Below are 18,511 nucleotides of genomic sequence, written 5' to 3' on the forward strand. Positions count from 1 at the left end.
CCATTGCCTGAATAATGGCTGCATACATGCTTCCCAACTTCTTTTTTTGTCAGCCACTCTGACTACCATGGCAAGTCATAAGCTTTTATTTGATGGTTGAATTTTCTTTTAGTTTGTTTAATCTATAAAGGTTCAGAGCATGAGACTCTCCTGTCAGGCTTTCAACATCTGCTGTACTGAGCAGCCTGGGAAAAGCAAATCTGAAGCTGTGGAAGGAGTAACCCCACCTTTTCCTTGTTTATCATCTGTCACATACTGTTTCTAGGAGAATGTCAATAATTTGGCTTTTTTCTACAAACATTATGCAAATATTTCCCAGGTTGCTTTGAGCTGGGGTTTAGATAACACAACACATTTCCTGGAAGGCTGCTTGGTATGAATAGATCAGTGTCTACAAGCCTTCTGCCAGTGGCTACTGTCCTTATATTCTTTGATAATGGGTATATTTTTGGTGCTGCAATCTGATAGCAATTCCTGTACAAAATAACATTAATTTGTTTTGCCTCATTTGTCTTGTATTTGTTGATCATTCTTAAAGTGGTCCAGCAGCATTCAAGTAAGCAAAAACTTCATTTCTCACTTGCAACAGGTCTGCTACCAGCTCATACTTAAAAAATAAAAATAATTTAAAAAGAAAGTAGTTAATTTCTGTTTGTTTAATCAGTTTAAGGTTGTTGGTTGGGATTTTTAGTTTCTGTCTGGGTTTTTTGTTTTGTTTTGGGTTTTTTGTTTCCTTGTTTTTGTTTTTGTTGTTTTTAGAAACTGTTCCTATTGCATAATTGAGTGGTTCTGTATAATTAGTAGCAAAATGGGAATCCTAGGGGCTAATGGAGTTTGTTCCTTTTGCTTACCCCTCCACACACATACCTTTTTTCTGAGAATGCCCTCAAACACTGGTTGGAAGTGCGTACCCATCTCAATCTAATTATCTGTGGCAAAGGCATCCTGGCTTTTCAGCATTATGCTGATCTCTCCAGGGCAATGGCATATGAGTTTATAAATCTTACTCTTTATGGTATGGATGTTGGCACTATCCTGCCTAAAACTTGTTTTCTACATAGGTCAGCAGTGCTATAGCAATTTAATCTCTTCTTTGCCAGAACAGCTTTCTTTGATAGTGAAATGCTCTTTTTTTCCTTGTTGCTTTACTTTCTGATCAACAACAAAATATTAAAAACCCAAACTGTGCTGTGCTATAGCACTTCGTAGTATGGCAGAGGTGAAAAAAAGGGCAATTTGTCCCAAATATTTCATTACTGTAAGATGATATTATGGTTTTCATTTTAAACTCTTTTATTGCATTTGCTATAGTGGTCATTTCAGTTGAGCTTTTTTCCAACAAATGTAGATATTTTTTAAAAAACTTTCAAGCAAAGCAACATCACAAAAAGTGTATTTTTCTCTTAGTGGTTAGTCAGACAACAAAGTGAAACTGTGTACCTTATATTGTACACTTCTACACAAAATCCATATAAAAAAATGGGTGAATTATGCACCTCTGTGGTTTTTAGGTGGGGATGGAACTTCTGGCCTCTTCTCGCTAGTGACTACTGATAGGACAAGAGGAAATGGGTCCAAATTATTCCAGGGGAGGTTCAGATTAGATATTAGGAAAAATTTCTTCACTGAAAGAGTGGTGAAGCACTAGAACCAGCTGCCCAGGGAGATGATAGAGTTTCCTTCCGTGGGGGTGTTCAAAAAATGGATAGATGTGGCGCTCTGGGAGATAAGGTGGTGTAGGACTGATGGTTGACTTGATGGTCTTGAAGATCCTTTCCCACCATGATGATTCTATGAAAAAGTTCTATGAAAAAGTTCTATGAAAGTTCGATTCTACTCTACTTCAGTCCTCTGGCATGCCTTGTATAAACTCCCTTAATCACTATTAGAAATGTAAATTTTAGGTGATTATTCTCAGCTTCTGCCAGAATGTTTCTGTTTGGAATATGAATTACATTCCTACTGACTGTACTCTTAGCTAACTCTACATGCAAAATGGCTGGACACAAAATCCCATGAAGTGTATAAATGTGAAAGAATAGAAGATGAATTTTCCTTCTCTGAGTTTATGTTTTAATAATGTTCAAGAGTTACAAATAGAACTAGTCAGCACACAGTTTTAATCTAACTAGGACTTATTATAGAGTGCTCTTTTAAATGCTTCAGTCTTTTTTTAAATAAAAGTGAAAAAAATCTCAGAATGTTGGAATTTTAAGCACTTGGAGAGAGCTGAAAAGGCACGCTTTTTCTCAAAGGCACATGAACAGCTAGAAAGAGAGACTGCAATGCTGTTTTGAAACATAAATATGTAACTTTTCTTAGAAATGCTGGGATGACTGTGAAAAAATGTGTCATTAATTAAAAAACATGAATGGTCAAATCCAATTAGAACTGATCATTAGAAGAAATAAGTCCATCTGCTCTATAAAATTGAATTGCAAACTGTATCAGCACTCTGGGCACTTGCTATCCAATTTAAAGAGGTGAGTTTATGAAGCATATCAGAGTGTAAGTTATAGAATAAAAAATATTTGGAAGAATAGAGTGCATACATGTTGTGTGAAATATATAACATTATGAGCTATTTGTTACAGATGGAAGACTAGAAAAAACAGGTAAATGTATTTCAGTACTGAATGTCTAGAAACACTACCATTCAATGGTTGTATCTTAGAAAAACAGAGGAACCTTTGTCCAGCATTGTGTGAACCATGGTGATGTTACACCCTCACTGTCATCAATGTTTTTTGATCTTTCAAAATACAAAATCTTCTGTGCTTGTTTCTGTCCAGAAACAGTATTGTTAAGTAATTAGATACATGCATACTTTCCCCTCTTTTTTCCTTACCGATACAAATTTACTTAATTTCTGATTTCTTTATCCATTTCTTCCCTAGATTTTTTTTAGGAGGAAAGAAGAAAAATGTGTTGTGACATCCATAATATCTTGAAGTTTTCCAGCTGATACTTGGTTCTTTCACATGGAAGATGTCTGGGGAGTAGCCTACTTTTTCAATTTTCTTAGGGACAAAACTTACTTTTTTTTTTTTTCTTCAATAAAGTTCTGACCTCACCATATTTACCACTGTTAAATTGTGCAATGGTAGACCACGTTGTTAGACAAAAGTTTTTCCACCTTCCTCAAGTTAAATTGGCAGAAGGTTAAATCTCTGCAAGTTCAGAATGACCTTGAATACGTCTGTATATCAAGTGCTAGACAATCAATTGGCTACTGCAGTGAGTATGTAGGTTACCTTGAATATAGCAGAAAATGCTGTCCTGAAGTTTTCTGCCCTATTCCCTGAAGGATAAAATCATAAAATAGCTGAAAAGGCTCAAAATACAGCAAAGGGAAGTGGTTTATTTGGAATGTGGAGATGACCAAACCAATTATCAAAGTGTGAAAGACAGATACAGCAAAGCTTAAAGGTTATTCTAATTGGTTATTAAACATACAATACAAATCTCTGCATAGCTTCAGTATCTGGAGTTGTTAACACCCATTTTGATGTTGAATCATATATTGGTGTCTCAAAATAGTGCAGTAAATTTGTACCTCTCCTTGAATATACTTACAGGGAAAATGAAATCCCAACAAAGTAGAAAAAAAACCAACAAAGCAACTTCCCTTGATAAATTTAAATCTGTAAAAACATTTGGCTAAATCTGTGTACAAATTCAAAGTGGTTTTCTGTATAATCTTGTATTTTTCCTTTCATTATCAATACTGTGTGCATTCCGGATGGATATGGGTCCCCATAACAGCGGCAAGTGTAGATGTCAAATTCTGAAAAAGGCAGCTATAGTCTCTGGATATTCAAGGGATACAAAACCCTAAGATGCTTCTAGACTGTAAACAGTTTAAAGAACCTGGTTTTCCACAGGGTAGCTCAGGGTGAGTAGTTAATACATGGACAGCTACTTTTTAAACAGCTGATGATGAATGACATAAATCCTACTTGAGAAATTTTCCTTTGGAGAGCCTTCTTATTCTTAGTTCTGCTTTGAATCTACCACTCTGTATCTTGAGGGTATTTCAGTGTCTTCTTTTGTAACTTTCATCAGACTTGATTTCTCTGTCCTTTCCCACTTGCCCTCTCTTCTGTTATGTCTGGATATCTGACTCTCCTCTGGGAACAGAAGTGGCCTCTGCTGCATGTTCTCCTCCCTTAGCTGAAAGGTACCCACTGAACTAAATTGCTGTTTCTATGGGCATTTGGCCCATGTCAGCCATAGGAGAAGAAGAGTAGAAGACTAGCTGGTGAAATGAAATGCCATCACGGATCTGACTCAGTAAGCTGAGAAGAAATCTAGGCAGCACATAGTTTTGCACACTCATTTTCATAGAATCATAGAACTGGCTGGGTTGGAAAGGACCTCAGAGATCATCAAGTCCAACCCTTGATCCACTCCCGCTGCAGTTACCAGACCACGGCACTGAGTGCCACATCCAGTCTCTTTTTAAATATCTCCAGGGATGGAGAATCCACCACTTCCCAGGGCAGCCCATTCCAATGCCTGATCACCCTCTCGGTAAAGAAATTCTTTCTAATGTCCAACCTAAACCTGCCCTGGCACAACTTAAGACTGTGCCCTCTTGTCTTGCTGAGAGTTGCCTGGGAGAAGAGACCAACCCCCCCCTGGCTCCAGCCTCCTTTCAGGGAGTTGTAGAGAGTGATGAGGTCTCCTCTGAGCCTCCTCTTCTCCAGGCTGAACAGCCCCAGCTCCCTCAGCCTCTCCTCATAGGATCTGTGCTCGAGTCCCTTCACCAGCCCGGTTGCCCTCCTTTGGACCTGCTCCAGGACCTCGATATCCTTCCTGAACTGAGGGGCCCAGAACTGGACACAGGACTCGAGGTGTGAATTTTGCATTCTTTTTACCAACAAACTACTTGTGGTTTTGAAGTTTACCTATTTTGCATAAGAAAGTGTGTTTCTGTAACTGAGGCCAAGCCTCCACCAAGACACTGGTGGAGAATTTTCATGGATTACCTTTCAAATGACTGAATGTATAAGTGTGCTAAGTAATGTGTTAGGCTTTGATGTAACATTTATTTGCCTGAGCTAATATTTTGTGCCACTTGTGCCAGGAGTTTACCTGCAAGGAATTTTAAGCTTTTCTCAGTGTGGTTACATACCAATCATGGCCTGTGGCCCTCAGCTGTGATTAACTGCTATTTTGACTGCAAGTGTGCACTAAACTGCAGACACAAATATCTACCTTTGTTGCTGAGAGATGAAGGGAGGGTGTTGCTCAAGGAGCTTTCCAGGGGACAGTTAATAGCTTGTTGGCTGCTGCTGAGACATTAAACATACTGTCCCAGCATAAAATTACATAATGAGGAGGTTTTCTAGATTGTCTTTTAAAAAGGTGCAACTCTCCCTTGGAGATTTCTTCGTTTACAAGCTTTTCCACTTTAAATCTAAATCAGCCATCTACTGAACATCATCAGAGATTGACAAAACCTTCTGAATTCTGTCTTAAAATACTCCTGCTCTGCAAAGAAATTTTTATCAGGGTCTGTCCTATTGTTTGTTTACCTTTATATCCAACACTTCTTTGGATTTTGTCACAAAATGCTGCATGGAAATGATGAAATTACTCAGTACTATAGCATCATAAATTACATCTCTTATAAATAGTTTTGGGAGGGAAGGGGATGTCTAGTCTGAAGATTATTAGCTGTTTTTCTGGAAGTGGATGATTGTCTTCTAAGAGATAAAAAAAAAAATTGGTTAGCTATGATTTGGGTGGCTTCAGCTATTAAAGATGATTGATGGAGAGATATGAAGACACAGTAGAACTTGCTATTCAGCACTGTTCTGTACTATCTCTTCAATTAGAAACTTCCCCTCCCTTTTGCTAGTATGTCTTTGATACATCAACATATGTTTCAGACAGAACTTTGGTTGGCTTACTTCACCATCTTTTTTCTGTTTCTTTTATCAAATACCTGGTTACAAACTGCATGTCCTTATGTAGCATTATAACACCACCAGTGCTTCACTTGTCATTTTGAACTCATGAGTTGTAAGGGAGGCTATTTATGTGTGTAGGACTTCTTGCAAATTATATATATACACACTATTTGTTTATTTATTTATTTCTAAGATTATAAGCACTATCACTTCTAGGGCTGCTCTTTAATTTGCCTTAGAACAGTGTCCCCCATTCACAATGAAATGTTCAGACTGGCATTCACTTTGTTGATTTTGACACCAACCATATAGATATGAAAAGCTGGAGCAAGGACCAGTGTATAGCAGAATAACAATAATGTATAAAGCATATATACTTGCTTTACATTATAAATTCCTTATTTTGCTTATCATTTGTAGCAATATGGGCTTCTGTCTGAATATGTCATAAAGAAGTTTGCTTAATTGGTGACACATTGGTAATTTAAGCTTTGAAAGTATCTGGACACTCAATTGCTTTTCATTGGAGTACACAAGCAAAATGCTTTGGATTCTATGGAGATTAATGAGAAAGCAAATAGCTCAGAGTGTTTATCATCTATTATTTTAAACAGATGTCCATAGTTATATATTACTACAGGCATATGTAATATTATACATAATGACTGCGTTTGTTACAAGTACTATATATTATATTAAAAGGAGTACTGCAAACTGTTATTATCACTTAGTCTCACTCGTGCTCCTTGCATGATTGGATGTCAGATTAAGAGACTGAGATTTTGTATTAGGCTTCTCATGGAGATAATTTATTTTCTGTTTTCTTAGAAGAGAGATAAGGAGTTAGCAGACATTAGACGTGATTTTTGAAAGAGATTTTACAATAATACAAATAAAATAAAATCTCTCAAGGAGTTTGATATTTCTTAGTGTCTTCAAGTGGGACTAATTTCTATTGCCAGGCTTTTCAGCTAATTGTGTTGTGATAAATTACCACACCTTTAATATAATAGCAGTGATTTGGTTGTACAGTAAATTTTAAATGCAGATCACCTCCTGCTAATATTTTGAAACTGTGTTTCATCATAAGCTTTACTGAATTACAGCTATCAACTAATTCATAATTGCTAATGAAGATTAAATTAAGGTTTGAGGAAGCATGTGCAAAAATCACTCTGCTCATGCTATCACCTCTGCATTTTGTAGCTACCTCACACAATGGCTTAGAAATTATTCTGTGAATATGGAGGGATTGGTTAAGTACTAGTAGGGAATTTGGTTGTATCTCAAAGCTAGCAAAGTTTCACACCACTCTTCTGCCCTTCATTTTCCCATCTCTGAGATACCAGGAAACCACTGCTCTAAGTACATTACAAATTCTGTGTAAATGGCTCAGTAATCAAACTTTGGAAAGACTCTGGAAATAAGGAAAGGCTTAGTGGAAAATACAGGACTTAAAGAAGAGAATAACTGTGGGAGGTTTTATGCTACACTACTAGTCTGTCTTCAGTCTGTTTTCACTGTTTTTTTAATAACATTTGAAAGATGCTCTTGGCTCACTGAGATTAATAGATTACATGAAGAAAAGGATCTTTATATCATCCAGCTGACCTCAGGTATTAAATGACCATGGAAGCAGTGCTTCTTGAATCACTTTAAAGAACTTATATAAAACCTACAACTTCAAGCCTACATGATATGCTCCCCATTAGGATTCTGAAAAGAGGATTCCTCCCTTCATTGCCAGGTTCTCAAACCAATTCACTTGGAATACTTTTGATATATGAAGTCACACCTTAACCCCCAACAATAGAGATGGACTTGGTTGACAGAGTAAATGCTCCTAAAATTTTAAATGTAACATTAAAATTGGCATAAAATATTAGTGCCTCGGTACTATAACTCTGCATGTTTTTGCTTTACTTCCATCTGTATATACTTATTTTTACAGCAACTGGTTGTAAGGAAACATTCAGAGACATCTGCAGTACTAAAAGCATGGTGATAGCCGAGGAGACTGCTCCCTCAAAATGCAAAATATTTTTCTATAAATACTAATCCGTTGATAGTAAAAATTGCCAAAATATTTCCACTCCAACAGCAGCTGCTTAGGGAATTTATTTTGTCTTCTATCAGGCAAAATGGAGGAAATGCAGGATAATATTGTTTATCTGCATATTTTCATATCAATTTTAATTATACTTTAATACTGTGACATTTGGAATAACCTTTACTAAATGGAATTTTTTACTTTTCTGAACAGCAGGCAGTGGCTTCATTGTTACTAAGAACAAAACTATAATTTAGTCATTTCCTTTCCTTACTTTGTTATTTAAGTATTTTCGTTTCCTTCATATTACAAAAAATGTAGGCAGATACTATTTAACTGGATGGAGAAATGGGGACTTAGGATTTATTTTCATTCTCTGAGGCAGTCAATGTTAAACATAGTTCTCAAATGGCTAGTTGTAGCTGTCTGGTTTTACATATAATTCAACCACTTCCTTATCCTACTCAGATAGTTTTAATGATAAAATGACTGAAACAGTGTTGATATTGCAAAATTGAAAGTTTTTCCTTATTTTTTAATGTAGATAGCCTTTGTTGGAGGATGTAGGTCCAAAAGAAATAGCCATTTAAATGCTATAGTTAGAAAGCCTGAGCTTTTTTGTTGCTAATTCTTTCTTGTTTTTATGACTTTTAATGTACCTCTGAAAATTTTAATTGTCATGGGTCATATGCATGTAACAGTGGGTAACTTCAAATAATAACACCCAATCTCCTCCTTCCCCAACACCAGATTGAATATTTGATCTTTTGAATAGCTAAATTCCCTATGCTCATGTTTAGCTTTTTATTTTATATAGCTGTGTATGTATTTAAAATTTTAGAATCATAGAATTGTTTATGTTGGGAGGGAAGTCCAGAGGTCATGAAGTCCAGCCCCATGCTCAGGGCTATGTCCAGTCAGGTCTTTAACACCTCCAACAGAGGTGGTTCCTCTCTTGGCCCCCTTCCCAGTATTTCACTACCCTGAAGGTTAAAAAAAATACATATTTTTTTTTTAATTTAATCTTAACTCCCCTTGTTCCAGGTTCAGTCCATTGCCTCTACCACCAAGATGAATCTGACTGTGTCTTCTGATTAGTAGCTGTAGAGAGTGAAAATGTTTCCTCCTGAGCCTTCTCAAAGGTGAGAGACTCAGATGTCTCAGCCTCTCCTGCATCTTGTGTGTTCTGGAATTTGACCATCTCAGGGTCTTCTGCTGGATTTGTTTCATTGTGCCAATGCCTGTCTTGCACTGGGGATCTCCAAGCTGTACCCAGTGCTCCAGATGCAGCCCCACAAGAACTAAATAGGAGGAATCACATCCCTGCACCTGCTGGCTGCAGTCATAGTAATTTTACACATTATTAGCATCTGTTTATCTAGCTAATGAGCTGTATTTATTTCTGTAAAGTGACTACAGTTCAGTGGAAGACATTATATAGTAGGGCAATTTTGGGGGCACGTTGATGGTTAACATCTATTTCGACTATTCATCATATATGAACTCAAAAAAACCTCACAACATTCCTTGCTAAATTAGAAAAATTTTAAATAATTTGTTCACACATTTGCAAGGTTGTGTCAGGAAGTGAAAACACAATCATGCCCAGTGTGTTGTGTTGAAGTTATTTGGTTCCATTAAAGTCCAGGGACTGTCTTAAAACTTCTAAATCAGATTTTCAAAGCATACCCACATACTGTGTCATGCTTTCATCTCAGATTTATTTCAGTGGGTTCTTTCCTCAATACTTAAAAAACAAAATTTCTGTAGATTCTGAATATCAAAATGTGACTCTTAAAAGTTTTAAAACCTTTTAAGTTTAAGCCATGACACAGATGCACTGGTCAGGCTACTTCTGTCCACAGGGAGCATGCCAGAGTCCAGCTGCAGCAGCAGCTTGAGCACTGCTGAAGTTCTGCCTCACACTAGAAAAGCAGCAGAAATTCACAAAAAACACAACATTGAGACTCGTTTCATTTTCTGTGTGTGAAATGTTTACTGTCAGGAATTGCTTTTTCTGTGGAGCTGCTGAATATTTTTCAATTGAGATTATTTTATGAGCCTTTTCCCCCTACAGATTAATCGCAAATCATTTTCAGTGACTCTTCTTGATTTGTTCTTCATGTTGGAATTGCTCAGTTATGTCAAATAGTTTTAGTTTATTTTGTAACTGGATGACTCCTAAACTCACCAGGACCTTCTACGTTAGCAATAAAAATAATTTTGCCTGAATACTAATGTGAAGCACTCCCAGGAAACTGACTGCTTTTTGCAAATGGCAATATCAGTGCTCTCTCAAGTGTTGGATGAAGCCAAGATGTGACTTGAGTGATGACAGCATGGTAGTACAGTGCCTGGCTTGTCATCTCACCTGCAAACCAGGCAGTGAGAATGGTGAGGGGAGTGCCATGGCTCCTTGGCAAATCCCTTCCAGGTAATCCATAAGAATGCTGGGCATGATCCTTTTGTTATCCCATTATTGCCTTACTTCTGAGAGGGAGCCTTGCTTTCCATTCAGCCTTCAGATCCCTGAGGCTCCTTTCAGTCTTCCTGATACTGCACAGTTTGGGATACAGTGTACCTAATGATTATGCTGTTCTCATCATAATTCTATTAATTTTCTTTTACAGCTTCAGTGAATTTACTCTATTTAAAAAATAGGGTGGTTTTCTTTTATTATTCTTCAAAGAATGAAAAATGCCATCTATGAAGAGTGGTAGACAATTCATAAGTATCATGGGGATTTTCTCTTATATATTTGCATAGTCTACTTTCAAATATATCTTGTGAATTATAATAACATTTAAAAGAGTATATATCTATTGTGATGGACTCTTTCTAGCTTATAGCTGTGAAAAAAAAGAATGAAAAGCAGCAGAGAAATGCCTCTCTCAAGCTTAAATCTGCCTACTTTTGAGCTACATTAATTAATTTACAAATATGTGTGGCTGAATCCTATAAATATTAAAAAAAAAAAAATCATTCTTAACAGCTGTAGAGTATTTGCCCATGAGGGGTGTAATCATAATACTAAATTACAATCTATATGCAAGGTCCTGATTCAGGCAATCCGAAGACCAATTGCAGGCTGGGCAGAGAATGGATTGAGAGCAGCCCTAAAGAAATGGACTTAGGGGTGTTGGTTGATGAGAAGCTCAACAGGAGCCAGCAATGAGCACTTGCAACTCAGAAAGCCAGCAGTACCATGGGCTGCATCAAAAGAAGCAAAGCCAGCAGGTCAGGGAAGGTGATTCTTCTTCTCTACTCCAGTCTGGTGAGACCCCATCTGGAGTACAGGGTCCAGTTCTGGTGTCCCCTACACAAGGACAGAGCTCTTGGAACAAGTCCTGAGGAGGGCCATAAAGTTGATCAAAGGGCTGGAGCACCTCTCTTAGTAAGACAGGTCAGGGGAGTTGGGGTTGTTCAGCCTGGAGAAGCAAAGGCTCCAGGGAGACCTTATAGAAGCTTTCCAGTACCTGAAGGGGCCTACAGGAAAGATGGAGAGGGCCTTTTTTCAAGGGTGTGTAGTGATAAGATGAGGGAGGAATGGTTTCAAACTGATAGAGGGCAGAGTTATGTTAAATATTAGGAAGAAATTTTCACTAAAAAGGTGATGATCCAGTGGAACAGGTTTCCCAGGGAAGTTGTGTATGCCCCAAGATTGCCTCTGTGTCAAAGTTCTTAAGCTGTTCAATCCAAATAAGTCTCCACTTTCAAGAACTTGAAGCTTAATTATGTCTTTCCACTAATATTAAGTTATATTGTCCTAAATACATAGATGCTAAATGCTGTTTTGTATGATGAACTCCAGTGACCACAGAGGTAACCAATGTGCAGAACTTAGGTTAGGAACAGTTTTGCATTCAGACTATACTGTGTTTCAGACTATTGGTATAATCAATATCCTTGTTATGAGTAATTCCTGCTGCAGAAGTACAGCATTCTCTTGACTGAAAATATTTCCTGCATTGTTTGTTTTTTTTCTATATTTATGTTATTTTTCATTACCCTGTGTATTAGAAACACAGGGTGTAGGTGAATGTCACATGATTCAAACATGTAACATGAGATTCAAATGAATACTTGAGGTCCCGGAGGATGACACTGAAGAGAAGAAATAAAATTTAGAATTAGTGTAGTTACTTTGCTTCCTGCAAGCATTTCCACTTAAAATTTATTTTGTTGAATTGGGCAGAGAAAGTAGATAAAAGGTGATCTTATTCAGGAGCTGTGTGCTTTACCCAGTACCTGGCTGATTTTACAGAGCTAACACAATACTAGCTATGCCTCTAAACTACCTTATGAATAAATTCTGGGCTTTTTAGTGTTGCATTTGTATCTCAATGAAATGACAAGAAAGTCCTTATCCACAATGTATTGATAAATTTGCTTTAATTCACTCTGCACAAGATTCACATATTTGTTTCCCAAAAAAACTCATTATTATTTTCCAGGAGGCCACTTTCCACCTTTTCAGTGATTCAATTAAAAAGTCAGTATCATTAGAGGATATCTGCAATGTTCTCTAATTTCTGAGATATTTTCACACCATTAATGAGAAATTTCGATAATACTTTTGTACTAATTTCTAAGGAAGATTAACTTGCATTATATTTGTAAGGGCCTTGTATATGGAAATGAACTTTTCACACAGGAATGAAGTTAAATTCTGAAATTAGCAGAAATAATGTATACCTATTGTAAAAAGCTAGATGAACAGGGTGTTGGGGATTACCCAATTGGCGCTCTAGACTGTTTTTTACACCTTGAGCCTAAAAGTTTATTGATGTTCTTTGATGTATATTGACATATTTCCTCCAGGACCCCATTTCATAGGCCAGTGGATGGCTATGGTTGAGTCCTTTCCCAGTTCTTTGTTCCAGGGGTTACAACATTGTGCTGTGGTTGGCAATACTGCTCTCACCATGTGTAGAGTACCCTGGGGTACCTGCCTGGGGCTGGGGAACTGATCACTGCTGGTGTCTCCTGACCTCTGAAAGAAAGATTAGGAAGCCTTTGAGCACAAGTGTCACAGCAAGGATACATTTGAAGTCAGTGCTAAAGAGATGCAATTACAGATGAAGGTAAGGCAGTCTATACTGGCTTATAAAAAAACTAGAGATGGCACATCACTTTCTTTTTATTACAGAGAACTGATCACCTTGCTCAGGAGAAACATCAGTTTGCATTTTATTGTGTATAATACCAGATAACTAAACTGCAGTAGTAGCCAGTACATCAATGAGGAATAATACTCTTCCTCACAAAATGAAACCCAAGAACTCATGAAAGAAGGCATCTTCCCCTAGCCCCAAACCCTTAGATAACCTAAATTAAATTTTATCACACAACTTCTCTCAAGCATTTTCATAGGTATCTGCTAAATACCTCCAATGTTTCAATATTACCTATTATTCTGCTAACTGGACTCATGATCAAATGGTTGGTTAGAGGAATCTTCCCTCTTTCCCACCTGACATGTGCCACAGTTCCCTTTCTTTCTTCCCCTGCTTCAAATCCTGATGCTTTGCTGCTATTCTTGAAATATCTGTGTATTTCTTCTTCTCTCAGTTCCTGTTTTGTTCAGTTGCCTGCTGCAGGGAATTTGCCTTGTGCCTCACATCTGAGGGACAGCCTTGCACTACCTGTCATCTCTCTTTTGACACCTCAGATTTAAAAAATAAAAAATGCATATTAAATCCTGTGATGAGCAGGTAGAGCTGAAGATTCACTTATCCAGTGCACTGGTGGGAGACTGAGCTTTCACATAATCAGATACATATGTTATAATACAGTCTGAGATGTATTTTGAAGGATTTTCACCATTCCCTATCAAGAGAGAGATTTTACAGTGTTCTACTCAGACATTTTTCCAGTCATCAAAAATAGTATTCAAACCGTAAATTAATTCTGGTTAAAATAAACATGAAAATCCATTCAGGTAGTAAGGCAGCAGTAATGTGAACCAGGGGATGCTCTGGATCCCTAAGACTCCAAATCATTATTATAAAACTCCATTTCTTTCACAGCACACTTTCTGCAGGAGACACAAAATAGATTTTAAGGTACAGAAAGTTCTCTCTTTTGGATCAATGAGACTTGGAAAAGGTACTTTGTTTTTTTTAAGCTTTTCCTTCAATCCTTCAGGTGTTCATGTAGGGGACAACATTCTAGCAAATAATATTAATTTACCTCCTGTTGAGCTTTCATTTGCTTTCTGAAGTGGAAATTCCTCTTTCTTTTGGTAGCAGGTATAGTGACACATCACATTATGTCCATGTGCAATTCTTAACATCTTTCTGTCAATTGTCCTGTTTCTAACTCTGCCCTTGTTTTTTCCTAAAAATCACAACATGGAATGCAAAGCAAACCCTATTACTAACAACCTGGACAATTTGCTTACTTTCCTTGCTTGCCACTGTCTTAGCCTCTTTAAGATGTGGGACACCATGACTCTCTGTAGAAGCTCTATATGGAGAAGAAAGCTTGGCTATGCTATTCATGCAGATCACCAGTTCTGGGAGAAGACTGACAGTTATGCCAGCTGAAATATTTTTTTCTGACCTAAAAATTGGAAAATCCTAGCTATTACTTGTTAGTTTTCCTTTCTAGGGACAGAAATTTGGTTAACACCCTGAGGCCTGGAAAATCTAGGGGAAAACAAAAGGCATTTGTAGAATATATTTTCCTGTGGTCAAAAGAGTGAAGAGACTACAACAGATTAACAGATAACAGAGATTTCCCAGTTCTGAAAAGGATTAAAGTCTGAGCAGAGACAACTTTATTTTGGCAAACCTTCTCCTCTGGAATAACACAGCACCTGAGAAGTTCTGATATTTCGCTTCCCAAAAGTCTGTAGCCAAAGAGCAGCAGCTCATACCAAGAAGTCTTAGCTGTACCACCTCTCCCTGACTGACTGTTCTGTCAAAAGAGGAAACAGTCTCATTAGATGTGTCACAGCATTCAGAAGACACCTCATGCCTAATCCTTCTGCAGCTGAACTTATGCTTTGGAGGAAGTTTACTCAGCCAGACCCCGTCATCCATAAAGCCAACCAGAAGACCAACAAAAGTTTACCATCACTGCCAGCCTGGCATTTATCTGGTTTTCCTTCCAAAGAGACGGGGACCCATGAAGCAAAAATGTGTAACTAGGTCTTGTCTTGTGCAATTATAACATGGCCAGTGTGAACTCAGAGAGACTGGGAAGTGGAGGACCCCATAGAATATAACAACCTCCCTAGCACTCACATTAACTGAGGTTTGCTTACTTACTTTGATTTCATCCTGTGTTTGCACAGCATCTGTCCTAACATAAATTAGAGATTGCTCAGAAGCCAGACATAAATGGAACGCTGAATACATCCATGCTCCTGAATAGGTGCTTTGTCATTATATTTAGGAAGTTCCTTAATACAGTCCATTTGGCTAGGAAAAAGCTTCATCAGCCAGCACAGAAGATCTCTGGAGTGTTGCAGAATGTCAACTGTTAGTATTCACCATTGTCCTGGCATTAACTCACCCTTGATATTTCATATGATATTAGTAATTCACCCTGGGTTAATTTACGTGATCAGCCCAGGCTCTATTGGAAAAAAAAAAAAAAAGAAAATTCCCTTTGCAATTTTTGATATCTCAGACTGGCACAAGGAATGTGGTTTCATAAATTGTCTGAGTCAGAATAGGAACTGCTTTTAGCAGGGTACCTTTTCATGTCTTCATCAGGAATGTTGCAGTAATCTCTCTGCCAAGAACAAACTTGTTATCTTTTTGCCAGCAGCAAAGGAGGCGTATCCATTGCCAACTAAAAGCCATTTTCCCAGATGGCTAGGAAAGCTCTCATTCCAAATACTTATACAACAGCAGATGGATGATATCCATGGATAACTCTCATGGTTAGCCAAGACTCCAGGCTTCTTTTGTGTACCTAGAAATGATGTTATATCAAGAGCAGGTAAAATTCCTCTACAGATAGCTAATCCTTTGCCCCCTCATTTTGTGGTTATCTTCCTTCTGCTGCAGCAGGTGAATGCTGCAAGTTCTGGTTGTGGTCTGGATCTGGACTTCCATACTTGTTCCCAGTCGATCTCTCACTCACAGTGATAAGGAATACAGAGCACTGTATTTCTGTTGGTTAAGAAGTATAATTTTCAACTACAGATCACTGTGCACTAAAAAGATGTTTCAGTAGGACTACACGCAGAGCACTAGCAAAATTTGAAAGTTAGGCTCTGAGGCTACACATTTTGTTGGTTTTGAGAAGCTTCTGTTGTCTTCTTTTGCAAGGTGATGTGGGGCAAAGGTGCATATCCTGCAAAATGCAGTTCCCATGAGAAAAGGTATGGGATACCCATTCACAGTGCTTGTGGCTCACCACTGTGACAACAAACTGAAGTCTGGTCATTTGGGCAAGTTTGTTCCAGAACATCTGATATGCTAGTCTTTGAACCACAGGCTGCTGTGAGACCACTTAAACCTAAGACTTGTAGCTCAACTGGTTTTGGAATGACTTTTTTTCTTTTCCACCTCATGTTTTTTCCAACCTCTCAAAAGTGATATAAAGCAAGTAGAAGAAAGTGTGTTCATGCATTTGTGCAAAAATGCCTTTTGAATTGCTTTCTCTACAAAGAACTCATAAAAGAAACATTAGGATTTACTTATTAGAATATGAAAAGCACTTTCTCCTAATAAATTGACTAAGTTAGGAATAAAAATGTTGGTTTAGATAATTTTGTTTAGAATAAACAATTGATTTCCTGTTTCAGCAGCACATATGGTGTATTGACATTGTTTTCCTTTGTTATAATTCAGTAATAAGTCAGTATTCTACTGTAAGCAAAAGAATCCCATACCTAAAAAGTTCTTTCTCCTTCCAGATACACTGTGAAATGCTGAAATTCAGCTTCTCAGGAAGCAAATCTCCACCGATTTTCACAGTTCTTGTGGCACACTAAACTTCAGCTCTCTATTCCCTTTTTGATTTCTCTTTATCTCTTTTTTTTCTCTTAATGTTTCACTGCTAGACTATCACTAGACAAAGGCATATAACTGCCCTTAAAAAAACCCCAGAGTGCTACAAATATGATCACATACAAATGAAACCAAGGAGTCTTTAAGAAATTTAAAACTGCAGCAGCTATTGAAGAGAGCCAATATCTCAACAGAATACAGAAAGTTGCTCCAGAGAGCTTGGACATCCCCATAGCTCCAGCAAGCTGTTGTGAGTCAGTGCAATGTATTGGTATTGTCACTACTAAAAATAAATGAAGAAAAGCATGACTCTGAATCACTGTTTTGGGTGAAATAATCTAGGTTTAGCAAGTCTAGCTAGCATGCTTGTGTAAATGCAGCTAATTTTGCAGTAGTTGGGATCTACGGTGTGATTTGACAGATCATAAATACATAATGCATAACATTTTTTGAGTCTGTGCAGTTTCTTATTTGTTGGTTTAACATTTACAATTTCATTTATCCATTCAAGTAGCATGATCCACTGTCTAGATGTAGCTCACCTTGGACATGTTATCTGATCTTTTATCTTGTTTTTTCCTTAGCTTTTGGACTCTTCCCTAGGGCTCTAATATCTGTTAAAACTAAACTGGGAGAAATAGTTGCCTGTGGACTCAGTGGAGAGCCTGCTGAAAAGGTGAACTTCTTTCCCCATAGCTAGGTTTCACTCAAAGTGAAAAGTAAGACAACTATAAAGCTACCTTTACCAATTTTAATGATACAGATAAAGACATGGTCTATTAAAGACAAGGCATTCATTTGTTGAAAGAAACCTTGAACTACAAAATGTGAAAAACCCTGGAAATAAAAATCTAACAAAATAAAGACAAAGCACTTGTCTAACATTGTGACAGAATAGGAAAGGTCAGGTTTAAATTCAAAGATAAAGGACAAGCCTCAGAGGTAAAAGAGAGAGGAAAAAAGGACAAACTTGAAGTCAGGAAAAAAAAAACACAACACAAAGAGCAAGTAACTAGAAAGCTCAACAAACACTGGACAGAAAAATCCCCTAATAGTCTTGAGATGTAGATAATTACTCCTTTCATCAAAATGATGGGCTTATTATTTGGTGTACTCCATGAAGACAGCTGCCAACCACAAGAATAAGTGACTAAATGGCATCTAAAATTCTTCTTGAAACTTATGTTTTCTTACATTTAAAGCCAGTGAGGAAGGTGTGGCTGTGACTCTGAAGGGGTGTCTGAGTCTGGAAGAGATGAGGTCTTGCTCTTTTCAGGGCTAATAATAATTGCTGCTGGACCCAATACTTCTTTGGGGACATATCAATTTCTGTGTACCACGTTCCTGCTTGTTCTGCAGTGAGGCTTCCTCTGTTTAAAATGTCTGATGTGCCTCTCTTAGTTATCACAGATATGCATGTAAATTGGTGGGAATGCCTTCTGCTGTAACTTCTGCTCCTGTATTTACTGCTGTGTCAGCAGTATCGTAGTCTTGCTGAGTGTAAATTTACAGTAATGCAAATCCTTGATGATAAATTTGGTATGACTATTTGGAAACTGGGAGAAAAAGAAATT

At 37.5% G+C, this 18,511-nt stretch overlaps 1 protein-coding gene across 1 annotated transcript in view; it reads left to right on the plus strand.

Annotated features, from left to right (window-relative positions):
* The window catches only part of GABRG3 (gamma-aminobutyric acid type A receptor subunit gamma3), a 307,408-nt gene that overhangs the window by 101,944 nt on the left and 186,953 nt on the right, over nucleotides 1-18,511 (plus strand). The gene's annotated exons all lie outside the window — the stretch shown is intronic.

This window comes from Heliangelus exortis, chromosome 1 (assembly GCF_036169615.1).
Source record: "Heliangelus exortis chromosome 1, bHelExo1.hap1, whole genome shotgun sequence".
NCBI classification, from domain to species: Eukaryota; Metazoa; Chordata; class Aves; order Apodiformes; family Trochilidae; genus Heliangelus; species Heliangelus exortis.